The 26,640-nt window shown below is 43.6% G+C and overlaps 1 protein-coding gene across 6 annotated transcripts in view; it reads right to left on the bottom strand.

Moving 5' to 3' along the window:
- SOCS6 (suppressor of cytokine signaling 6) overlaps nt 1–26,640 on the bottom strand; it is a 115,884-nt gene that overhangs the window by 47,741 nt on the left and 41,503 nt on the right. For 4 of the 6 annotated variants that reach the window (XR_006547805.2, XR_006547804.2, XR_006547803.2 and 1 more), the window contains 2 exons: nt 20,014–20,136; nt 15,257–15,371 (listed from right to left, as the gene is read on the bottom strand). The gene's annotated coding sequence lies outside the window, so the exon portion shown is untranslated. Of the gene's footprint in view, nt 1–15,256; nt 15,372–19,939; nt 20,137–26,640 lie in introns of all 6 variants that reach the window. The other 2 variants (XR_006547806.2, XR_003106022.3) reach the window with 1 other exon arrangement.

The raw sequence follows: 26,640 nt of genomic DNA, 5'->3' as shown, positions 1-26,640 counted from the left end.
ATGTCTCTGCTTTTTAATATGCTGTCTAGGTTAATCATAGCTTTTCTTCCAAGGAGCAAGCGTCTTTTAATTTCATGGCTGCAGCACCATCTGCAGTGATTTTGGAGCCCAAGAAAATAAAGTCTGTCACTGTTTCCATTGTTTCCCCATCTATTTGCCATGAAATGATGGGACCAGATGCCATGATCTTAATTTTTTGAATGTTGAGTTGTAAGCCAGCTTTTTCACTTTCCTCTTTCCCTTTCATGAAGAGGCTCTTAAGTTCCTCTTCACTTTCTGCCATAAGGGTGGTGTCATCTGCATATCTGAGGTTATTGATATTTCTCCCAGCAATCTTGATTCCAGCTTGTGCTTCATCCAGCCCAGCATTTCTCATGATGTACTCTGCATATAAGTTAAATAAGCAGGCTGACAATAAATTGCATTGACGAACTCCTTTCCCAATTTGGAACCAGTCTGTTGTTCCATGTCCGATTCTGTTGATTCTTCACCTGCATATAGATATCTCAGGAGACAGGCAGGTGGTCTGGTATCACTATTGCTTGAAGAATTTTCCACAGTTTGTTGTGATCTACACAGTCAAAGACTTGAGCATAATCAATAAAGCAGAAGTGGATGTTTCTCTGGAATTCTCTTGCTTTTTTGATGATCCAATAGATGTTGGCAGTTTGATCTCTAGTTACTCTTTTCTAAATCCAGCTTGAACATCTGGAAGTTCACAGTTCACACACTGTTGAAGCCTGACTTGGAGAATTTTGAGCATTACTTTGCTAGTACGTGAGATGATTGCAATTGTGCAGTCTGATGCTATAAAGAGCAATATTGCATAGGAATCTGGAATGTTAGGTCCAAGAATCAAGGTATATTGGAAGTGGTCAAACAGGAGATGGCTAGCGGGAACATTGACATTTTAGAATCAGTGAACTAAAATGGACTGGAATGGGTGAATTTAATTCAGATGACCATCATATCGACTACTGTGGGCAAGAATCCCTTAGGAGAAATGGAGTAGCCCTCATACTCAACAAAAGAGTCTGAAATGCAGTACTTGGGTGCAATCTCAAAAATGACAGAATGATCTCTGTTCGTTTCCAAGGCAAACCATTCAATATCATGGTAATCCAAGTCTATGCCCTGACCAGTAATGCTGAAGAAACTGAAGTTGAATGGTTCTATGAAGACCTATAAGACTTTCTAGAACTAATACCCAAAAAAGATGTCCTTTTCATTATAGGGGACTGGAATGAAAAAGTAGGAAGTCAAGTAATATCCAGAGTAAAAGGCAAATTTGGCCTTGGAGTACAAAATGAAGCAGGGCAAAGGCTAACAGAGTTTTGCCAAGAGAACGCCCTGGTTATAGGAAACACCCTCTTCCAACAACACAAGAGAAGACTCTACACATGGACCTCACCAGTTGGTCAATACCAAAATCAGATTGATTATATTCTTTGCAGCCAAAGATGGAGAAGCTCTACACAGATAGCTAAAACAAGACCAGAAGCTGACTATGGCTCAGATCATGAACTCCTTATTGCCAAATTCAGACTTAAATTGAAGAAAGTATGGAAAACCACTAGAGCATTCAGGTATGACCTAAATCCAATCCCTTACAATTATACAGTGGAAGTGACAAATAGATTCAAGGGATTAGATCTCAAAGACAGAATACCTGAAGAACTATAGACCTATAGACGGAGGTTTGTGACATTGTAAGGAGGCAGTGATCAAGACCATCCCCAAGAAAATGAAATGCAAAAAGGCAAAAGGATTGTCTGAGGAGGCCTTACAAATAGCTGAGAAAAAAAGAGAAGCTAAAAGCAAAGTTGAAAAGGAAAGATATACCCATTTGAATACCGAGTTGCAAAGAATAGCAAGGAGAGATAAGAAAGCCTTCTTCAGTGACCAATGCAAAGAAATAGAGGAAAACAATAGAATGGGGAAGACTAGAGATCTCTTCAAGAAGATTAGAGATACCAAGGGAATATTTAAGGCAAAGATGGGCACAATAAAGGATAGAAATGGTATGGACCTAACATAAGCAGAAGATGTTAAGAAGAGGTGGCAAGACTACGCAGAACAACTATTCAAAAAAGATCTTCATGACCCAGATAACCACGATGGTGTGATCATTCACCTAGAGTCAGACATCCTGGAATGCGAAGTCAAGTGGGCCTTAGAAAGCATCACTACGAACAAAGCTAGTGGAGATGATGGAATTCAGTTGAGCTATTTCAAATCCTAAAAGATGATGCTGTGAAAGTGCTGTACTCAATATGCCAGCAAATTTGGAAAACTCAGCAGTGGCCACAGGACTGAGAAAGGTCAGTTTTCATTCCAATCCCAAAGAAAGGAAATGTCAAACAATGTTCAAACTACCATACAATTGCACTCATCTCACACACTAGCAAAGTAACATCTAAGTAATAAAGAAACATTAAAACAAGCCCAAGGACTTCATCTGATGGGGAAACTCTGCCAATCAGTTGTGTGGAGCAGTATAATACAGGACTGACTGTTCTCCAGGCTATAAGTGCAAATGTAATTAGACTTGTTCCAGGAATTCGTTTACCTTTTCCTCTTGTGCTGTGTTTTCTCTTAAACTTGTTCCTTTTTAATATGATCCATGGATCGCATTAAATTGCAAATTTAAATTGAACAAACAGCTACAAGGGTGTTCAAAGTGGGAGGGAGGTATGGAATGTTGCTTGTTTCACCAGATTAAGTTAAAACATTTTTTTTATCGTTGCCTCTCTGATGCCTCAGATGGTAAAGAATCTGCTTGCAATGTAGGTGACACCGGTTCTAAAGCAGGGTCAGGAAGATGCGCTGGAGAAGGGAATGGCTACCCATCCAGTATTCTTGCCTGGAGAATCCCAGGAACAGAGGAGCCTCGAGGGCTACAATCCATGGAGTTGCAAAGGGTCAGTCAGACATAACTGAGTGACTGACACTTTCACTTCCTGAATCCTGGAGAATATCATTGTAAGTTACTATCTCCATACCAAAATACTAGCCCCTTTCTTACTTTCTCTGTTTTCAAGCAGATATTTCTATTTGCCTGATGTAAGAACACTGACTAAGCAAAATTATAGAATATTTATAAATGGTTAAAATAAAAATTAGCCTCAGAGCCCAAGCATAAAACTGTTTTCATTCTTCATATCTTTCCATCTTCTTTCCCACAATTAGTGTTAAGCATAAGATAAAGGCAAGTTTATATTCTGCCTTTTTCACTTAAAATCATAGTATTTTCACAAACTCCCACAGCTATAATTTCTACGTGCTGTCTAATAGTGACCTCTCTGTACTGCTGCTGCTACTGCTAAGTCGCTTCAGTCGTGTCTGACTCTGTGCGACCCCATAGACGGCAGCCCACCAGGCTCCTCCATCCCTGGGATTCTCCAGGCAAGAACACTGGAGTGGGTTGCCATTTCCTTCTCCAATTCTCTCTTACTAGATACTGACTATTATAGATGGGACTGCAGTTAATAGCTTCATGTTTGTAGAACAGGAATACTTAGCTTCATGTTTGTAGAACAGGAATACTTAGAGGCTGATGACTCTTTGGCAGGGCTGGCATCGGTTATCCTGTGTGGCGGGGAGGGGAAGCTACAGTGCGCACACTTTAATGTCCGTTCAAAGATAAACAGAGGCATACTTAAAATGCTAACAGCTGGGGCTTCCCTGGTAGTCCAGTGGTTAAAACTCTGCCTTCCAATGCAGAGGGTGAAGGTTCAATCTCTGGTCAGAGAGCTAAGATCCACCAGCTTCCAGGCCAAAAAACCAAAACATAAAACAGAAGCAGTATTGTAACAAATTCAGTAAAGACTTTTAAAATGGTTCATATCTCTTAAAAAAAAAAAAAAAAAAGAAAGTTAAGAGTTTATTGAGCAAAAATGAATTCCAGTTGGGCAGCACCAAACTGGAAGTGGCCAGGAACTGGGAGGGACTTAGAGAAAGTGAGAGAAAGTCAGGGCGTTATGGACCAGCTTAGTTGGGTGTTCATGATGGGTTGTCCTTAGATTTCGATTTCATAACCTTGAGGCATTTACAGGCTTACCTTTTTGGTTTGCTTCCTAACTCCTCAAGGGCATGAGTGCCCCTGGATCTACTGACCTCCTTGGATAAGTGGTTTTATATGTCCTTTCCATCCTTAAATTCTGCTTCCCTCCAGCACAAGAAAATACCCCAAGTGGTCTTACGGATCAAGACGACCAACGTCAAAACCAAGGATGTTTGCAATAGGCTTGTCCAGTCCGACCAGGGCCCCGAGGGATTTCGGAGTCTTGACGTCAGTGAGGGCATGGGCGATTACAACCATCATTGTGAAACGCCTCCACCAGGCATTTAAGACAGAACATCCTTCACGGTGCCCAAATTCTGGCTAAGCTGTGCAGCCCAATGCTGACTCATGCTTTCTCTGGAAAAAGCAAGACACTGTTGAAAAGGTCATCTTGGTGACTTGTCCCCCATGGATCAGGAAGTGAAGGTAGAGAGAAACTCAGGATCCGTTGGGACCTTGGCCAAGGCGCAGTAGATGAGTACGTTTGCAAAACTTCCTTGGAACACGACGCCTCCGTGTGACCCAAACAGTACTGTTAGGGGAACTCCTGACCGAAACCACCCACGCTGGCCAGGCACCATAGAAACCACTTGCATGAGTTATCTTTGGTTTTTTCTAATTTATTTTTAATTGAAGGATAATTGCTTTACAGTATTGTACTGCTTTCTGCCAAACATCAACATGAATCAGCCATAGGTATACATATGCCCCTCCCTCTTGAACCTCCCTTCACATGTTATCTTCCACGGGAAGTCGTAGTAAAGAAACGGGGAACTAACTAACACCAACCAGAAGAATTGGGGAAAGGTTAAAAAGAGAGAGAAGGCACAGACCACATGTCCGACCAACCTCGCAGAATCTTTCTCTCTGGAATCCATCTCTGGAAGGGCTCTGAATGAGAGCAATTGACCACAGACAACCCGGACACTGACCCCATCACCATAAAACCCGAGGCTGTGAGCCACATGGCGGAGCAGTCCTCCTGGGTTCCCTTACCCTCTGCTCTCCACTGGCGCCCCATCCCAATAAAGGCCCTTGCTTTGTCAGCACATGTGTCTCCCCTCACAGTTCATTTCTGAGTAGACAAGAGCCTGCTCTCAGGCCCTGGAAGGAGTCTCCCTTCCTGTAATCGTCCTGGGCTCGACTCCTCTAGGATGCAAATACCTACACTGCTGTTGATCTGACGAGCAAGTTTCTTATTCTGTGTGCCCGCGTGAGTGTGTGCTCAGTCGTGTCTGACTCTTTGCGACCCCACGGACTATAGCCTGCCAGGCTCCTCTATCTGTGGAATTCTCCAAGAATACTGGAGTGGGTTGCCATTTCCTTCTCCAGGGGAATCTTCCCGACCCAGGGATCAAACCCAGGTCTCCTGCCTTGCAGGCAGATTCTTACTGAGCTATGGGGGAAGCACCTGGGAATCCCCTTGTTCTGGGAAAGCTATAAATAAGACATAATTTACAGAATACCTGATATCCTCTTACTCTGATTCATTTAATCCTCATGATTAACCCCATTAAAGAGTTTTTTAATCTGTTTTATGTGATATCCACCCAAACTCTGTCATGGAAGTGATCGAATTCATCTTCCCAGATAAACTGGCATTCTATCTGGAGAAGGAAAGAGAAAGAAAAAAAGAAGAAAACTGGTGTTCATCCATGCTGCTGCCTTCTGGGCACTAAAGTAGTCATTGAAGGGATAAAGCCAGAAAGAATAATAAATTCTCTAGATAAACAGGGGTGTGCCGGGATCCAATTTGTGTTTTACAAAGATCAGGCTGGATAACACAGAAAACAATGTAGAGACCAAGAGATCTGAAGCACGGAGAACTTTTAAGAGACTATTATTGAAGCCTCCCTGGTGGTCCAGTGGTTAAGACTCCAAGCTCCCCATGCAGGGGACCCAGGTTTGATTCCTGGTCAGGAAACTAGATTCCACATGCCTCAACCGCATGCCATACTCAATGGATACTACTGCACCTGAAACCTGGTTCAGCCAAATGAATAAATATTAAAAAGAGAGAGAGAGAATATTATCTTTGGTTTTGTCTTCTCCGTTCAAGTCTAGTTTTTTTTTTTAATCTCACACTGACCCCAGGCCATTTGTATCACCCATCTGCATCTCATACTTAACATATCTAAAAGCAAACTTGTCATTATCCTCTCAGAGTGAAATGCTGTGACTTTGGCCACTCACTTGAAAGGGCAATCCCCACCACCTCCCCCAGCATTTCTACCGCTTGACACTGATTTTTCTGTTCCTTAAAGCCCTTCCTCCTAGATTACTATGCAATTCACTTTTTTTTTTAATGCTTATTATCTGATCTCTCTGCTAAATCAAAGTTATTAAGGCAGGAATTTTCATCTGTTGTCATCACAAATGTATCTCCAGGGGCTATCCTGATGCTGGGAAAGACTGAAGGCGGGAGAAGGGGACGACAGAGGATGAGATGGTTGGATGGCATCACCGATTTGATGGACATGAGTTTAAGTAAACGCTGGGAGTTGGCGATGAACAGGGAGGCCTGGCGTGCTGCAGTCCATGGGGTCGCAAAGAGTCAGACACGACTGAGTGACTGAACTGAGGGGCTACCCAGCAGGCCGCCAGCTTCCATCCCAGGAAGGAAGGGATGAAAGGGGAGGTGCTCCTTCTCGCAGTCAGGAGACAGGCCTGAAGGAGAGGTGGGCAGGGGGCTCTGAGTGCAGGAGGCTCCTTTCCTGCGAACACCTAGAAATAAGTGGAGAAACCTTCCAGGGCTGGATGACAGGAGTAGGTTACACAAGATACACGTGAGTAAGTATGCAGTATCGCAGATGGCTTCCAGGGGGCACTAGTGGTAAAGACCCTACCTGCCAATGCAGGAGACTTAAGAGACACAGGTTCGATCCCTGGGCCAGGAAGATCCCCTGAAAAAGGAAACAGCAACCCATTCCAGTATTCTTTCCTGGAGAATCCCATGGATAGAGGGGCCTGGGGGGCTACAGTGAAGTTCAGTGCAGTCGCCCCGTCATGTCCAACTCTTTGCAACCCCGTGGAGGGTACAGTCCATGGGGTGTCAAAGAGTCAGAAGGACTGAGCCACAAACAACAGCAATGAATCTGGATAATAAGATCAGAGCCAACTTTATTTACCGAGGTGCTTTCTTTCCTTTACCTTCCCTTGTCTTCTGGTGAAGTCAGTGAAAATGAAGGTCGGGGAACACACAGTGACAATGACGCAAAGGCCGTGCGGGTGGCAAGGGGAGTCAGAGGGGAGTCTTCTGCGACCCTTTCCCCACTCTGCCTCCCAGCGGCGGCCTCCTGTCCAGCCAGTGGCCTCTCATATCGGGTTTAAACTTAGCCACGTTCTGGTAGGGGGAGCAGTGGAAATAAAGAACCTTGTTGCGAAATAACAGACAGGCTCCACTGAGAGGCTGCAAAGGAGGAAGAAGTAGGAAGAGCTGAGAGAGGCTCTGAGATGTTGAGCGTGCTCAGTCGCTCAGTCCTGTCTGACTCTCTGTGACCCCCATGGACCACATCCCACCAGGCCCCTCTGTCCATGGGCTTCTCCAGGCGAGGATACTGGGGTGGGTAGCCATGCCCTTCTCCGGGGCTGGGGTGCTGAGCTCTCTTCAACTAAGAGAATGGTCGTGTCACCACTGAGACCAGGAGGAACCCCAAGGGCGGATTTTGTCCCCCTGCCCCTGGTTTGGAAGGGAGGGGAGCCAGGAACAGGTGCGGCCTCGCAGGCTTTGGGGGAGCTTTGCTTCTGTGTGGAGATAACCGGGCCTGTTTGAGCAGAGAGGGGATCAGACTTGGGTTTTGAAAGAATGACTTCCGGGCAGCATTGCAAACCCACTTGACTTTTGTGGTCATGAACTGAAAATAAACCAGTCAACCCAGCTGTGGGTTTGTGTCCAGCCGTGGCCAGCTCTAACTGGGCAGACAGACAGATGTAAGTGGAGGTTTAGATTTGCCCAGACAGCTAGAAGAAGGGCAGGGTGGCAGGTTCAGCGTGTGGGATTCCACAGAAGCTCACAGAATGCTTTGTTGTTGTTGTTCAGTCACTCAGTCTTGTCTGACTCTTTGCAACGCCATGGACTGTAGCCCGCCAGGCTCCTCTGTCCATGGGATTCTCCAGGCAAGGATACTGGAATAGGTTGCCATTTCCTCCTCCAGGGCATCTTCCTGAACCAGGGATCGAACCTGTGTCTCCTGCATTGTCAGGGGGATTCTTTACCACTGAGCCACCTGGGAAGCCCAAGGCACCCTGAACATTCACCTCTAAAAAAATCAAGCTTCTTGGAATTCCACTTTCAAATTCCTGTCCTGAAAAGTCTCTGTATTTCTCCGTTACCTGCAGCTCCTGTTTGTACACTTTGGTCCATGGATTGGACCATCTAAGGAACTTGAAAAGACTGCAGGTTATAGGACTCACCAAGTTGCTGGGGCAGTCAGCTAGAGGCCCAGGAGTCTGCATTTCCATAAAGCTCCCTGGTGATCCTAATACACTACCAGGGGGCAGAATGGTTGAATTACGAGATAAAACCCAAGCTCTTTCCCAAGTGTGTCAAATTTCTCCACAACACATTGCTACCTGATCTATTTATTCCTGTTTATTTCTCCCTCTCTCTTTCTCTCAAGTCTCTCAGTCAAGTCCAACTCTTTGCAACCCCATGGACTGTAGCACCCCAGGCTCCTCTGTCTATGGAACTCTCTTGGTAAGAATACTGGAGTCCAAGTTCGATGCATGAAACAGGGCACTCAAAACTGGTGCACTGGGACAACCCTGAGGGATGCGATGGGGAGGGAGTGTATGGCAATAACCACCACAGTATTGTAAAGTAATTAGCCTCCAATTAAAATAAATAAATAAATTAAAAAAAAAATACTGGAGTGGGTTGCCATTCCTTCTCCGGGGGATCTTTTTGACCCAGGGATGGAACCCAGGTCTCCCGCATTGCAGGCAGATTCTTTGCCATCTGAGCCACCAGGGAAGCCTTGCAACCCACATCTTCTGTCCCAGGAAAGGAAATCAACGCAAGGATCTTTACAAGGCAAGGTCCCTCCTACTCCTGTTTACACTGTGCATCATTTCAGCTGGCTCTTCAATCCTGTGTGCCTGTTCCAAAACCGGTCCATCATCCCAGCCCAAGTCCCCCTCCACTCTCCACAAAGCCATCAGGGTGATCACCACCCAGTGATGGAACCCGGCTTGGTCCAAATAAAGTATCACTTGCTACTGTTTGACTTAGCTTGTTATGGCATTATGTGCAGTTTGTCTAAGGAAACTGCTCTTAGATAGGCCGGTGTTCATAGCCCTAGGGATCTGAACTATACCTGGGATGCAGCCTGGACGGAAGAGTCTACATCACTTGCAAAATCCCCCTGGCACCTTCCTCACGCCCTTTCCTCACTGTCACAATTTAATTATCATAAGATGTTTTCAAATATCTTTTAGGAAAAGTGTAGCTATCATAAAAATGAGGCAGCGAAGATAGCTTGGGTTTCGTTTGTTGTTCTTTTAATCTCCCACTTTCTATCATTGTTTTTTTCAGGTGGCACAGGGTAAAGAAACCACCTGCCAATGCAGGAGATGTGGGTTCGATCCCTGGGTCAGGAAGATCCCCAGAAGAAGGAAATGGCAACGCATTCCAGTGTTCTTGCCTGGAGAATCCCCTGGACAGAGGAGCCTGGCAGGCTACAGTCCATGGGGCCACAAACAGTCGAACAGCACTGAACACACACACGTGCATTGCTATTATTATATTTATAAAGCACCACAGATAAACTAATGTACCTTAGCAATTGCAATAAAATAATTTTTACAAAGCACATGGGCTGTGTGCTTTGTATGTTTTTTTGTACCTTTTTGTTTTATATTTTCCTTGAGCAATAATATTCATCTCCTGTATTTCACTTCTACTTATAGCTAATTACACTTCCTGGTTCCCATAATCCAAATAATGTTGCTACTGTATTTTTTTGTTTCCCATTCTCTGATCATTTCAAAATCATTTTAGAGATTTTTATTGATCTAATAACACTTTAATAATAAATCCCCAGTGAGGGGCTTCATCAATGTCTACATTCTTAGTTCTGTGATAGAACAGAAACACCCAATTTAAGGGCTTTTAGTGTCATAATGGGAAATACACACTGCACATCTATTTTCCTGGGGGCTACTAGGGGACCAAATCTCTATTTTTCTAGTAAAGATTTTAGAGGAAGTTTTTGTTTTATTAAAGGCTACTGTACACAAGCTGCTGTAAGATTTCTTTCTGGTCTAGTTTTCTTTCCCCAAAGTTGATGTTTGCAATCTATTATTCATCAGGTTGCAGAGTCGGACACGAATGAATGACTAACACACACACACACACACACACACACACACACACCCCTATAAATTTCACGAGAGCAGGAGTCATAGGCTCTTGTCCGGTGTTTTACCTTGTTCAGTGTCCAACATGGAGCATGTTGATGGCACTGTGCGTGGCAAAAGAAACCATTAACAAAATGAAAAGCCAGCCTACTAGGCGGGAGAAAATATTTGCAAATTATATATCTGACAGGGGTTAACATCCAAAGTATACGAAGAGCTCATACAACTTAATAGCAAAATAAATAAATAAACCATCCAGTTTAAAACAGGCAGAGGATCTGAACAGACATTTTTGCAAAGAAGACACACAGATGGCCAATAGGTGCATGCAAAGATGCCCAGCATCACTAATCGTCAGGGAAATGCAGATCCAAGCCACAACGAGGTGGTGAGATATTACCTCACACCTCTTGGGATGGCCATTATCAAAAAGCAAGAAATGACAGCTTTTGGCAAGGATTGGAGGCTGGGGGAGAACACTTGTGCGCTACGGGTGGCAACAAAAACTGATACAGCCACGATGGAAGACAGGATGGAGATTCCTCAAAAAATTAAAAACAGAACTACCATATGATCTAGCAACTCCATTTCTAAATATTTATTCAGAGAAAATGAAAACACCAAGTTGAAAACACATATGCACCCCTATGTTCCTAGAAGCACTACTTACAATAGCCAATACACAACAGCAACCTAAGTGTCCACCAATGGATGGCTGGATAATGTGGCACATACACACACAGGAATATTATTCAGCCAAAAAAAACAATGGAATCTTACTGTTTGCAACAACATGGATGGACCTTGAGGGCATTATGCTAAACAAAATATGTCTAAGAGAGAAACACAAATATTATATGATCTCACTTAATATGTAGCATCTAAAAAAAAACACATAAGTTTACAAAAAAAAAGCAAGCTCACAGACATGGAGAACAGATTGGTGGCTGCCAGAGGAAGGGGCTGGAAAAGTAGGATGCAAAATGGATGAAGGGAGTCAGAAGGTAGGAACTTCCAGTTATAAAATTAAAGAGTCATGGAAATAAAATGTACAGCCTGGTGACTATAGTTAACAATAATGTATTGCATATGTGAAAGTTGCTAAGTTATAAAATCTTAAAAGATCTCTCCACAAGAAAAAAAAATTCTGTATATATGGTGGTGAATGTAACTACACTTATTGGAGTGATCATTTCATAATATATACAAATATAAAGTCATTGAAAGTTAAACTGAAAGTTAAGTTGCTCAGTCGCGTCCAACTCTCTGCGACTCCGTGGACTGTAGCCCACCAGGCCCCTCCATCCATGGGATTTTCCAGGCAAGAATACTGGAGTGGGTTGCCATTTAAAGTCATTATGTGTACTTAAAATTAATATAGTGTTGTATGTTAGTTACATAGGCTTTCCAGGTGGCTCAGTGGTAAAGAATACACCTGGATTCTCCATTTGCAGGACATTTGGGTTTGATCCCTGGGTCAGCATCATATACATATATGATATTTTCCAGTATTGTTTTAAGTGTTGTTTAGTCACTAAGTCGTGTCCAACTCTTTGTGGCCCCATGGACTGCAGCCTGTCAGGCTCCTCTATCTGTGGGATCTTCCCAGGCAAGAAAACTGGAGTGGGTTGCCATTGCCTTCTCCAGGGGATCTTCCTGACCCAAGGATTGAACCCAGGTCTCCTGTACTGGGTTCTTGGCGAATGTCTCCTGTCGGATTCTTTACCTCTGAGCCACCAGGGAAGTATTGTTTTAAGTACTTTTCATATACTGATTCATTTCCATATAGTGACTTATTCCATATATTGGCTCAATGCATGTCTTTCCATATATTGACCTCATCTACTGACTCATGGTCTTCACAGAGGTCTGACAGATGAAGACACCTCGGGACTGAGCAGTGCAGAGACCAGCGAGTACAAGGCTAGGATGTGAACCCTGGCCTCGCACCTGAGCATCTGCGCCGCATTTCTTGCACGACCCCATGCGGTAGCCGTTAACCACATGTGGCCATATTCAAATTTTAAATTAACCTAATTATGCTAAAGGGGAGGGGGCTAGGGGAGGGGTGGTTACAGAGTTTGGGATTAGCAGATGCAAACTATTGCATATAGAATGGATACACAACAGGTCCTACTGAACAGCACAGGGAATTATAGTCAATATCCTGTGATAAACCGTAACGGAAAAGAATATGAAAAAGAATGTCTGTACATGTATAACTGAATCACCATGCTGTACTGCATAAATTAACGCATTGGATCATTGAAAAAGCAAGAGAGTTCCAGAAAAACATCTATTTCTGCTTTATTGACTATGCCAAAGCCTTTGACTGTGTGGATCACAATAAACTGTGGAAAATTCTGAAAGAGATAGGACTAGCAGACCACCTGACCTGCCTCTTGAGAAATCTATATGCAGGTCAGGAAGCAACAGTTAGAACTGGACATGAAACAACAGACTGGTTCAAAAGAGGAAAAGGAGTACGTAAAGGCTGTATATTGTCACCCTGCTTATTTAACTTGTATGCAGAGTACATCATGAGAAACGCTGGGCTGGAAGAAACACAAACTGGAATCAAGATTGCTGGGAGAAATATCAATAACCTCAGATATGCAGATGACACCACCCTTATGGGAGAAAGTGAAAAGGAACTAAAAATCTTATTGATGAAAGTGAAAGAGGAGAGTGAAAAAGTTGGCTTAAAGCTCAACATTCAGAATACTAAGATCATGGCATCTGGTCCCATCACTTCATGGGAAATAGATGGGGAAACAGTAGAAACAGTGTCAGATTTTGTTTTGGGGGGCTCCAAAATCACTGTAGATGGTGATTGCAGCCATGAAATTAAAAGACGCTTACTCCTTGGAAGGAAAGTTATGACCAACCTAGATAGCATATTGAAAAGCAGAGACATTACTTTGCCAACAAAGGTCCGTCTAGTCAAGGCTATGGTTTTTCCTGTGGTCATGTACGGATGTGAGAGTTGGACTGTGAAGAAAGCTGAGTGCCGAAGAATTGATGCTTTTGAACTGTGGTGTTGGAGAAGACTCTTGAGAGTCCCTTGGAGTGCAAGGAGATCCAACCAGTCCATTCTAAAGGAGATCAGTCCTGGGTGTTCTTTGGAGGAATGATGCTAAAGCTGAAACTCCAATACTTTGGCCACCTCATGCAAAGAGTTGACTCATTGGAAAAGACTCTGATGCTGGGAGGGATTGGGGGCAGAAGGAGAAGGGGACGACAGAGGATGAGATGGCTGGATGGCATCACTGACTCAATGGACGTGAGTTTGAGTGGACTCCGGGAGTTGGTGATGGACAGGGAGGCCTGGCATGCTGCAGTTCATGGGGTCGCAAAGAGTCGGACACGACTGAGTGACTGAACTGAACTGAACTGAGCTGAAATCAACTATACTTCAACAAAATAAAGTTTTAAGAATGAACTGCTGCTGCTGCTGCTGCTGCTAAGTTGCTTCAGTCGTGTCCGAGTCTGTGCGACCCCATAGAATAAACTAATTAACCTAATTAAAATCAAACAATATTACAGGTTCCGTTCTTCAATGGCACTAGCCACTGTTCAAGTTCTCAATAGCCATGCATGGCCCGTGGCTTCCACTGGGCACAGCAGATGAAGAACATTTCCATCATCACAGATGCTTCTACAGCCCGGTGCTCCTGACCAGGGCACTTCCCTGCCTTGTGGACTCCAACAGTCTGTCCACTTCGCCCAGCTTTCATAAAGGTTACAACCTGAATTCAAAGCATACGTCGCAGAACCGGACACAACTGAAGCGACTTACCACCACTACAACCACCACCACTCTATATTGAGCAAAAAGCTTATTCTGAGCCTACATTTTACACAGCTATTCAGTATAACACATTGAGGGTTGCAAAGCAGCCTGGCGAGACAATGGTTTGGATCCATGAAATTTTAAAAATTGGGAGGGGAGTTTGGGGGAGAACAGGTACATGCATGGGTATGGCTGAGTCCTTTCACTATTCATCTGAAATTATTACAACATTGTTAATCGGCTATACCCCAATACAAAATAAAAAGTCCTAAAAAAAAATTAAGCTCAGGTAGGAGTCAAGAAGCGCTTCCCAGGTAGCGCTAAAAGAACCCGCCTGCCAGTGCAGGAGACGTAAGAGACATGAGTTCGATCCCTGGGTGGGGAAGATCCCCTGGAGGAGGGTGTGGCAACCCACTCCAGTATTCTTGCCTGGAGAATCCCAGGGACCAAGGGGCCTGGCAGGTTACAGTATAGAATTGCAAACAGTCGGACACGACTGAAGCAACTTAGCATGCACGCATGCACAGAAATCAAGAAAGAGTAATTGTTTGCACAGGAGTGAGGTGGAAGGCTGTTGGTGCAAACCTAGCAGTGGAGTCAAACTGCACCATGTCTGGGATCATCTGTCTCTAAACAAAGGCAAGAACCCAGAAAGGAACAGAAACGCTGGATGACCATCAGCTGTTTTCCATCAACATCCTTGCTCTCTGCTCTCCTTTCCATCTCATCTCCCATCCTCCCACTTGGTCTCTGCTTTCCTTCTAATGACCCTGAAAGCACCACAGTCTTCTCAGGACCCACATCTTCCACAATCCCTTATGAGAATTCAGGAATGCGTTCTTCCCTTTAAATCCCTCCTCCTCCTCCTCCACCTTCTCTTCCTGCTTTTCAATGGCAGCAGCTGCTATACTGGGGAACCTGTCACTATATGCCAAAGCACTGTGCGATGCGTCTTATTTTGTTATCTCATCTAACCTCAGAACTGCCTCCTCTGGTAGGATTACAAGACCCTATTACAGAGCGGAAACCGAGGTGTAACTTACCCGGGCCACGTGATAAGAGCTGACGTCCGGATGTGGACTCAGGCCTGGGTGTCTCCGAGGACTGTGTTCTTCACAGCGCAGGAGACCATCTTCAGCGTACTCAAATCAGAATTCCCTGTTATAGTGGAAAGAGCTTTTTAACTAAGGGAATTTAAAAGCCCTCACTTTTCACCCTATTCCAGGAAAAGTTCAGTGATTATTGTGGAGAAATTATCTAACGTCTCTGGATTTCAGTTTCTTTTTTGACCCTGATGCTGGGAAAGATCGAAAGCAGGAGGAGAAGGGGGCAACAGAGGATGAGAAGGTTGAATGGCCTCACCGACTCGATGGACATGAATGGAGCAAACTCGGGGGAGATGGTGAGGACAGGGAAGCCTGGCGTGCCTCTCAGTCCGTGGGGTCACAAAGAGTCCGGCATGACTGAGCGACCGAACAACAAAAGTCTGTCAGAGGGAGAGGATTTTTGAAGTCCCTTCCAGCTCAAAACTAAGAATTCTATCCTACCAATATATTTTAATTTCCTCCTAAGTATCTAATTTTTACCACATTTTAACTGATGACAACTAGTATTGACTACTGTCAATAGGAGCCAGGCATTTTACACTCATCTTGATCATAACCTGGGGGGGATGATTTCAGCATAGATTAAATTAATTCCGTGATGCAGAAATTGAAACTCAGGGCAGCTAAATAACTTGCCCCAACTATTTTTTTTTAATTTAATTTATTTATTTCTGGCTGCACTGGGTCTTCATTGCTTTGTGCGGGCTTTCTCCAGTTGCACCAGACGGGTTTCCTCTCCCTTGCGGTGCGCGGGCTTCTCGCTGCTGTGGTTTCTCGTGCTGGAGAGCACAGGCTCTAGAGGTTCAGGCTCCAGCAGTTGTGGCATGGGCTTAGTTGCTCCTCGGCAAGTGGCATCTTCCCAGACCAGGGATAGAACCCGTGTCCCCCGGATTGGCAGGTGGGCTCTCAACCACTGGGTCACCAGGTGAGTCCCAACGTGCCCCCAGTATGAAGGATGGTGGCTGAACCCAAACCCAAGGCACTTGGCTCTGGACTCAAAGTCTGCACTGACCCCCGGTCACGCCCCCAGGTCCTCCCCTCCCTGGTCAGAGGCTGTATGCTAGACTTTTCATAGCACACAGACATCTAGCGCTAGAGAGAAGTAGTGCAGAGACACATTAACTCTCAAGAAAAAGCACACAACCGAGGAAAAAACAAGCAAACATATCTTGATGGCTGGCCTCCTAACAGGCTGTGAGGCAGCAGGCATATTCAACTTTTACTTGTCTCTTTGAACCCACAAATAGACTTTCATTTGTGAGTTAAGCTGCAAGGGCATGCGTGCTCAGTCGTGTCCGACTCTGCGACCCCGCCAGGCTCCCCTGTCCATAGGATTTCATGGAATCTTCAAAAAAAATCATATGACAAACACTGATTGTAGTAGCTCCACTGAGCTTAAAATCCCATGTAGTTTTTTTTTTTTTTTAATTGGCATTTCTCCCTACAAGTTTCATAAAAGTCACTTAAGACTGGAGAAGGGAAAGGCTACCCACTCCAGTATTCTGGCCTAGAGAATTCCACGGACTGTATAGTCCATGGGGTCACAAAGAGTCGGACACGACTGAGCAACTTTCACTTTCACTTAAAGACTAGGTAAATTCTGGCTCAGTAACACTATCAAAAAAGGAACCTTTAGCACTTTCATTGCCTAAAGTCCATGTACACCGGAAGCCTTATACGGGAACTGAGCCCCTCCCATGTTTGGCGAACAGTAGTGGTTTCTAAGGGCAATTAAGACATTTCTGGAGCTATCGCTGATTATTCTGTTGAACTAGGAACTCTCTTCATGTAAGTAAGTTTATAAACTTTGTTTTCTCATTAGCTTAATCAAATGTATCACATGAAATCCCTACTCTGGACTGAATACACAGATAGATATTTGACGAAGCAAACACAGTAACATTTTAATTACAGAATCTAGGTGGTGGAGACTTGGATGTTGACTGTACAGCTCTTTCCAGTTTTATATTTGAAAGTTTTTACAGTAAAATGTTGGGAGAAAGATCCCCCTTTTTTTATAAAATATGTATTGCATATTCTACGAATGGGCTTCCCAGGTGGAGCTAGTGGTAAAGAACCCACCTGCCGATGCAGATAGATACTGGAGACAAGGGTTCCAAGCCTGGGTTGAGAAGATCCCCTGGAGGAGGGCATGGCAACCCACTCCAGTATTCTTTCCTGGAGAAGCCCATGGACATAGAATCCTGGTGGGCTACAGTCCACGGGGTCACAAAGAGTCAGACACAACTGAAGAGACTTAGCATGCATCTCTATGAATACTTATTGACTCCTCACTATATGCCAGGTGCTGGTATATGCTGAACACTGGGGTTTGATGCAATGATCCTGCAGCGTTGGCTTAGGCTGGACTTAGAGCCCAAGGCAGAGGACCAGATATCCTTTCATTTGAGACAGGAACACTCCATGGCCTATCCATGAGAAGACTTCCCCCCATGAGCCTAAGGACAGTGAAACTATTCAAGACTGTCAAATAAGTTTACAAGTCAGTCTGAAAACTCCTCACCCACTCCTACCACCTCCAAACCACTTCCAAAAACGCCACCTTAGGGGACAATCCCTCCCAAAGAGGACAATGACCAAAGACTGTTTGAAATGTCCTCCTTTTACTCTAAAAATCATCCTTTCAAACCTCTTTGAGTCTCTTCATTGTTGTTTAGTCATTCAGTCATGTCGGACTCTTTGGGACCTCATGGACGGTAGCCCGCCAGGCTCCTCTGTCCTTGGGATTGTCTCAGCAATAAGACTGGAGTGGGTTGCCATTTCCTCCTTCAGGGGATCTTCCCAACTCAGGGATAGAACCCCAGTCTCCTGCGTTGGAAGGCAGGTTCTTTAGCGCTGAGCCACCGGGGAACCCTTGAGTTTCTTGCAGGAGTGCAATAGTAGCTGACTCCCTCTTGACAGAACTCTGAAAAAACAGACTTTGATGAACAGGTGATCTTCAACCTTTAGACAGTCCTCAGCTACCACTATCTACATGCTTCATTAAAATCAGTTGTGACAACCCTTCACAAACAAATCAGTCGTGGTTGGTTATTCATTCATAGGTTCTTGTTGGCTATGCATTTTACAAATAGCAGTATGCACATGTCCATTCCAAACTCCCTAACTATCCCTCCCCCTTCCCTCCCCCAGCCCTGAACAAACATAAGTTGGTTCTCTAAGTTTGTAAGTCGCTTTCTGTTTTGTTAATAAGTTCATCTGTATCATTTTTTTTTTTTTAGATCCCACACATAAGGGATGTCATACTGCATTTCTCCTTCTCTGACTTAACTACTTCACTCAGTATGACACTCTCTAGGTTCATCCACAGTGCTGCAAAGGGCATTATCTCATTCTGTTCAATGGCCGAGGTATATTCCATTGTGTGTATGTATATATATATATATATATACACCACATCTTCTTCATTCATTCCACTTTACATTTTTTATTTGACTGTGCTTTATCTGTGGCACACAGGATCTTTGATCTTCACTGCGGCATGCGGGATCCTTAGTGTAGCATGCAAGCTCTGAACTGTGGCTTGTGCAATATAGTTCTCTGTATAGTATAGTATGGTGAAGTCGCTCAGTCATGTCCGACTCTTTGCGACCCCATGGACTATAGCCTACCAGGCTCCTCTGTCCATGGGATTTTCCAGGCAATAGTACTAGAGTGGATTGCCATCTCCTTCTCCAGGGGATCTTCCCAACCCAGGGATTCAACCCGGGTCTACCACATTGTAGACAGGTGCTTTACCATCTGAGCCACCAGGGAAGTCCTAGTTCTCTGACGGGGGATCAAACCCCGGGCCCCTTGCTTCAGGAGCACCAGAGAAGTCCTCTAAAGTCCATCACACTCCTCTTGCAAGGTGAGCTGCTGAAGTCAATATTTTATTGACTACAATAAAAACAGAGCAAATACCCAGGATAAGGATGCCAGGATACGCTTCCTACTTTCCTATCCGTGGGAATTATTTTAGAAGGAACACATAGAATTGATTGTGCTGTATATTGCCTAATGACAAGGCCATCCTATGCCATTCTTCAACTGTTTGGAGCCAACAAAATACAAACTTCACTATAAAAGCATGGAAATCAGAAACAGTGATTTAAAATGTCAGACCCATGAATTTCAGATGAATTCCAGCTGTCCATGAACATATACCAAACATGTTTTGGACAGAAAATTTATAGTCCAGGCACCTTTGGTCATTCAGAGCCTAGAAATGAAATTGTTCACACCTGGTTCCTAGAATCTGAACTGTTACCCCTTTAACTGGGGCTTCCCAGGTGACGCAGTGGTAAAGAATCCACCTGCCAATGCAGGAGATGCAAGAGATGCGGGTTTGGTCCATGAACCAGGAAGATCCACTGGAGAAGGGCATGGCAACCCACTCCAGTGTTCTTGTCTGGAAAATTCCATAGGCAAAGGAGCCTGACGGGCTACAGTCCATGGGGTCGCAAAGAGTCAGACACAACTGAGCAACTGAGCACACAGACACACACAGCACTCCCCTTTAATTGCTCATCATTATTTATAAAATCAGCAGCATTAACGGTTGCCTGCCCCCTTCACAAGGCAGTTAAGAGGAAAAGATCCCCAGCAGTAGAGCTTTACCCCTCGATTCTTCAGCTTGCACAGTTGGTGGTGCTTTGGGTAAACCTCAAGGTGATTTAAATGGACCTGATCACCTTTCATGTAGCCAGGTTGGAAACCCCACTCTTCCATGCTCGACAGGAAGTGTCAGCAGCCACTGTCGTAACTTTCTCAGAGTCCCTTCCCGAGCAGGGCAGGCTGTTGTCAGATGATGCCGTCTGTAAACAGAGTAGAAGGGAGAGAAATAAAGGGAGCGGGTTAGTTGCAACAAACGCTTTGGTCAGCAGTTCTCCACCCCTTCTCCTCACCCACCTCCAAATGCAGATGCCAAAAAAGCGAGATCCTTTCTTTTCCAGCCACTTTTGTGGTTCAGGGAGGGAGGCCATAAGACCCCCTCTGCCCAGAGAAATGTAGGCAGAGCGACCTCCGGGAAAGATATTTCTCCGTGGATACAGGAGACGGGTGTGTGGGAAGGGTGGCCTTTTCCACCCTGACAGCCCTCCTCTCCTGCATTCACACCTGGCCGCGTGAAGACCTGCCGTCTGTGGGTGTGGCAACGACCTGGTGGCCTTGAAGCATGCCACCTGAGGATAAAACCTGAACCTGTGACAGATGTTGAAACGTAAGGAAATGTGACTTCCCTGGTGGTCCAGTGGCTAAGATTCCGTGTCCCCAATACAGGGGGTCCAGGTTCGATCTCTAGTCAGGGAACTAGATAAAGCATTCGCATGACACAGCGAAAGATCCCGTATGCCGCAACTAAAACTGAGCCCAGCCAAAATAAATAAATAAAAGTTAAAAAAAAAAATGGAAACATAAAGAAAGAAAAGAGCATGGGACCCCCATGATGCTAAATCACAAACCAATCCAGAAGCACCTCCTGGCTAAACATCTTATCAAATTTGCAATAAATGTGCTTTCTTAACAGGACACCTAAAAGAAAAATAGTGACTCAGTTTTAGCATTTCTGCTGCTGCTAAGTCACTTCAGTCGTGTCCGACTCTGTGCGACCCCATAGATGGCAGCCCACCAGGCTCCGCCATCCCTGGGATTCTCCAGGCAAGAACACTGGAGTGGGTTGCCATTTCCTTCTCCAATGCAGGAAAGTGAAAAGTGAAAGTGAAGTCGCTCAGTTGTGTCCGACTCTTCGCGACCCCATGCACTGCAGCCCACCAGGCTTCTTCATCCATGGGATTTTCCAGGCAAGAGTACCTGAGTGGGGTGCCATTGCCTTCTCCACAGTTTTAGCATTGGGACCTACCAAATCATAGAGGTTCTAAAAATATAACACAAAAATAACTCAAGACTTGGCAACAGTAATGGCCAAATCCATGAACAACCAGTTTCAACAGCTTGTAGTTCATGGAAATATTTACCTGGCAAGAATAAGAACCTGCTGGAACAGTTCCAGAGTTCCTCAGCCTCCGGTCAATTTAGAATGAATGCCAGCCTTCGGAAGGAATTTCACAACACCCTCTTCATTGAGAAAGTGCTGACTTACCCTACAGACACAACTATAAAGACCAAGGAGGGACTTCCCTGGTGGTCCAGTGGCTAAGACCCCACGCTCCCAATGCAGGGGGCCCAGGTTCCATCCCTGGCCACGGAACTAGATCCCACATGCCACAACTAAAACATCTCGCATGCTTGCAACTGACACTTGGCACAGCCAAATAAATATTTAAAATAAAGATATATTCTTTAAAAAAAGACCAAAGAAATAATGAGAATTGTTTCTTATATAGGAAACACCTCCAGAAAGATTGGCAATTTTAATAGCAACTCATTGGACTTCCCTGATGGCTCATCAGGGAAATGGTCTGCCTGCAATGAAGGAGACACAGGAGACTTGGGTTCAATCCCTGGGTCGCAAAGATTCCCTGGAGGAGGAAATGGCAACCCACCCCAGTTTTCTTGCCTGAAAAGTTCCATGGACAGAGGAACCTGGCAAGCTACAGTGTACACGGTCGCAAGAGTCAGACACAACTGAGGGACTAAGCACACAGTCTTTGCAATATCCCAGGTAGGGTGGGATAAAGAATAATCGCTGCCATTTTATAGGGAAAAAAAATACAAAGAACATGAGATTAAGTGATTACTTATACATCATAGTCAACATTCAGCCCCATGTAAACATAGCCAGGGACTTCCCTGGTGGCCCAACAGTTAAGACTCCACACTTCCAGAGCAAGGCACCCACGTTCAATCTCCTGTCAGGGAGCTGATGGGAAGAACTGACTTCTTTGAAAAGACCTTGATGCTGGGAAAGATTGAAGGCAGGAAAGGAAGGGGACGACAGAGGATGAGACTGTAGGACGGCACCACTGACTCAATGGACAGGAGTTTGAGCAAACTCGAGGAGATGGTCAAGGACAGGGAAGCCTGGAGAGCTGCAGTCCATGGGGTCTTGAAGAGTCAGACACGATTGAGCGACTGAACAACAACCCAACCCCCAATCTGAATGCCAAAGTCTGTTTTAAAGTATTTTATGAGTATACCCTATTTCTGAATTTCTTGTTTAAGCCTTAAGATTAAGACAAAGATTTAACTCTTCTATGTGCCCACACATTCACGTCCTACCCACTCCTCCTTTCCCCATTCTACCAATTTATCAATGATTTAACCAAAAATTATATCCAATTTTTGGTGAAATCATTATCCAGGTGTTTACATTATTATACACATGTAAACATTTTTAGGCTTTATGCAGAGTACATCATGAGAAACACTGGACTGGAAGAAACACAAACTAGAATCAAGATTGCAGGGAGAAATATCAATAACCTCAAATATGCAGATGACACCACCCTTATGGCACAAAGTGAAGAGGAACTCAAAAGCCTCTTGATGAAAGTGAAAGTGGAGAGTGAAAAAGTTGGCTTAAAGCTCAACATTCAGAAAATGAAGATCACAGCATCTGGTCCCATCACTTCATGGAAATAGATGGGGAAACAGTGGAAACAGAGTCAGACTTTATTTTTCTGGGCTCCAAAATCACTACAGATGGTGACTGCAGCCATGAAATTAAAAGACACTTACTCCTTGGAAGGAAAGTCATGACCAACATAGATAGCATATTGAAAAGCAGAGATATTACTTTGCCAACAAAGGTTCGTCTAGTCAAGGCTATGGTTTTTCCTGTGGTCATGTATGGATGTGAGAGTTGGACTGTGAAGAAGGCTGAGCGCCAAAGAATTGATGCTTTTGAACTGTGGTGTTGGAGAAGACTCTTGCAGAAGACTGCAAGGAGATCCAAGCAGTCCATTCTGAAAGAGATCAGCCCTGGGATTTCTTTGGAAGGAATGATGCTAAAGCTGAAACTCCATACTTCGGCCACCTGATGTGAAGAGTTGACTCATTGGAAAAGACTCTGATGCTGGGAGGGATTGGGGGCAGGAGGAGAAGGGGACGACAGAGGATGAGACGGCTGGATGGCATCACCGACTCAATGGACGTGAGTCTCAGTGAACTCCCGGAGTTGGTGATGGACAAGGAGGCCTGGCATGCTGCGATTCATGGGGTCGCAAAGAGTCAGACACGACTGAGCGGCTGATCTGATCTGATCTGATGGCTCATATTGGTAAAGAATCCACCTCCAGTGCAGAAGACATAGGAGACACAGATTCTATCCCTGGGTAAGGATAATTCCCTGGAGAAGGAAATGGCAACCCACTCCTGTATCCTTGCCTGGAGAATCCCATGGACAGAGGAGCCTGGCGGGCTACAGTCCATGGCATCGCAGAGTCGGATGTGACTGAGCGACTAAGCAGTGTGGAGAATGGTCTCTACCGCAGCCTGTAGCCGTGGAGTAGCAGAGAACAGCTCTGAAGGCATTGCCCAGAACAGCACCTCCACTGTGGCATGTTCCCAAGCAGATCACTTTTAGGAAACAACAACAGACACAGCACTTGACAGTCTGGGAAATGATTCTCTCAAAATATCCAGGCCTCCATAGTTTAGAATAGTTTTCATGTACTTTACCTCTAGACTTAATCCATACGCTAAACACAGTTTGAGGACTACTGTTTTAAAACAAGTCTTTCTGGTAACGTGGGATTCAAAAGGCAGAGAGAAATAAAAACGCTAACTTTCTTACTCTCTCCTTATTTTTCACTTGTCACCTTTACTTTTTTTTTTTTTTTAACAGAAACAAAGAGCTTTAGTTACTCTGTTCTTCTGAAACACTTCCTCCTCACCTAACATAACAGTGGGGAAAATGGCTCAGCAGCTTCTATGTGATCCTGATGTTCAATAACCTATATTTCTCTAGAGTCTAGACTACGCAAATAGAATCATCAACGATGACAATTTTCTTTTTTTCTCATTTTAAAATTTTAACTGGAAACGTCTATGGTCCTGTTGGCAAGATGCGAACATTTTAAGATGTACATGTACGTTATAGATTTAAAAAAAGAGATTCGTGATATTTAAGGATTTTAAGATAAAGATGATTTTAAGAATTCAAGATGAAAAAAAAAAAGAATTCAAGATGAAGAAAAGAAATATTTCAATAATTCTATAATCACCCTTATCTTTATTGTGAACAATTTTGGCATATGTGCCTGCTAAAGAAAATTATATTAATTTTAGTAAAATTTTAAGAAAGTCACCAAACCTAGATGCTGAATATTATGGAAACATTATAACTGTACTTTCCAGGTTCTTATCATCTCTTTGTGGAAACCAGACAGTTAATAAGTCAAACAGTGTATGATTAATTGCTGAAATGAGAGCTATGAAAATATAATATCTAAAAAAAAAGAAAATATCTGATTCAGTATCATTAAAGACTTAGATTATTAGGAAATTTGCTCCAAAACCTTATCTTGTCATTTATTTAGATGAAAAATAAATTTCACTAAGCTGTGAATTGCTGAGAAACGCAACTGAAAAGTACATACTAAAATTCAAACAGATTACCGTAATATATTTTCAACCTCTGGGTCTAAGCATATTCATTTATACCACAAGTTCTGAATAGAAACAAACATCATGATACTAAAATTGAATTTTAGTCTAACGCCAACACAGAAATGAAAATTGAAAAACTACAGCACAATATGATATATTTATTTCTTTTATTCAGAGTTTTAGGAAGAGTTTGAAGCTATTTGAACATTCAAACTTCTTACATTTTAACTTCCTCTGAAAACAATAGACATATATTCCCACCCTGTTACAATTTTATCTCCCAGTTCCTATAGAGAAATCCTTTCAACTGAAACAGTTTACAAAAAGGTTAAAATCCAAGATTCTATCAATTAATGAAGTTTAGCAATTTAGTAGTTGATAAATGTTACATAATTCTTTCATGCCCTTGAGCTAATAATGCATATTAATTAAATTATTAATTTAGTTAAATGTAAAATTAACATTTAATCTTCTTGTTCCATGGCAAACTTATCTTTCCATCACATGGCAAATGCCGATAGCTTGAAAAGCCACAAATGACTAGATATGTATGTAGCTATTTCAGTATATAGAAAAGAAAAAAAATCAGTATCTGGTTCACGTTTTTCTAAAAACTCAAGTTCAGACTTCCCTTTTCAGTCAGCATTTGCCACACATCTGTATTCCACCAATTGTCTCTAAGGTGTAAGCAGTGAAAAACTGCTTCTTCAGAAGTAGACCAAGAAAAGAAAGAAAATGAAATCACCTTTAAAGCAATGAAACCCAACCACTAACCATCATGACTGGGGAAATAAGTAGTCAGGGTTTCAGTGAGACCTAAATATAAACTTCTGCATACCAAACCTTAGCTGTACTTCTCAACCAAAGGCTCCAAAAATTACATGGTTTCTAATAAGTGAATTGGGCTTCCCTGGTGGCTCAGTGGTAAAGAATCTGCCTGCAACTCAGGAGACCTGGGTTCAGCCTCTGGGTTGGGAATATTCCCTGGAGAAGGAAATTGCAACCCACTCCAGTATTCTTGCGTGGAAAACCCCATGGACAGAGGAGCCTGGGGGACTACAGTCCACGGGGTCACAAAAGAATCAGATATGTTAGCAGCTCAACAACAATAAGTGAAATAAATTTGTATTTTTTCCATAATCAAAGGATATAGATCAAAGTTTGGGTTCTTTAAGCAACCTTGTTGCTTCCTGAAGTGGCATTCTCATGCAAAAGTGAGGTCATCACCAGGTAAATCAAGACACCAGCTCAGAAAGCGATCAAAGTCGTGAAAAAGTCATTTTGCAAATTATTGAGGGGCATGCAAACACACTCTATTGAGAGTTCCAAGGTTACAGCAGAGAAAAGTATTGAAGTATATTTTTGCCTTGTGCTTTATCATTTTCATTGAAACGGCTTCGTTTGGAGACCTATAGGGAAAGGCAGTGTTGTACCAAAAGAAGGCAAAGAGGCTGTAGATTTTAACCTTTCATGGAATCATTTAGATTTCCTTTTTTACCTTTAATCTATTCATGTGGAAGAAATATTCTGGAAATGAATCTCTACCTCTCCCCAAAAATCAATTCTTGTTTTTGAACAGGGAATTTTGTTAGATATTGCTCATCTTGCACAAATCAATATAGAATGAATTAAAATGTTATTTCTGGAAAGAAGAAAAAAAAAAAGGCTGAGTTACAGTTGGAAGACTTCTGGATGGGAGGTGGCAAGAACAAAATAAAAGCAAATTAATAACAGGATGTTTTCCATCCAGAGCTAATTCATCTACTGACAATGAAAGGGTTGGAAAAAGTTCTCTTGGTTATGGATTGGGT

The sequence above is a fragment of the Bubalus bubalis genome, chromosome 22 (assembly GCF_019923935.1).
Source record: "Bubalus bubalis isolate 160015118507 breed Murrah chromosome 22, NDDB_SH_1, whole genome shotgun sequence".
Lineage (NCBI taxonomy): Eukaryota > Metazoa > Chordata > Mammalia > Artiodactyla > Bovidae > Bubalus > Bubalus bubalis.
This window is presented reverse-complemented; position numbering and strand designations above follow the sequence as displayed.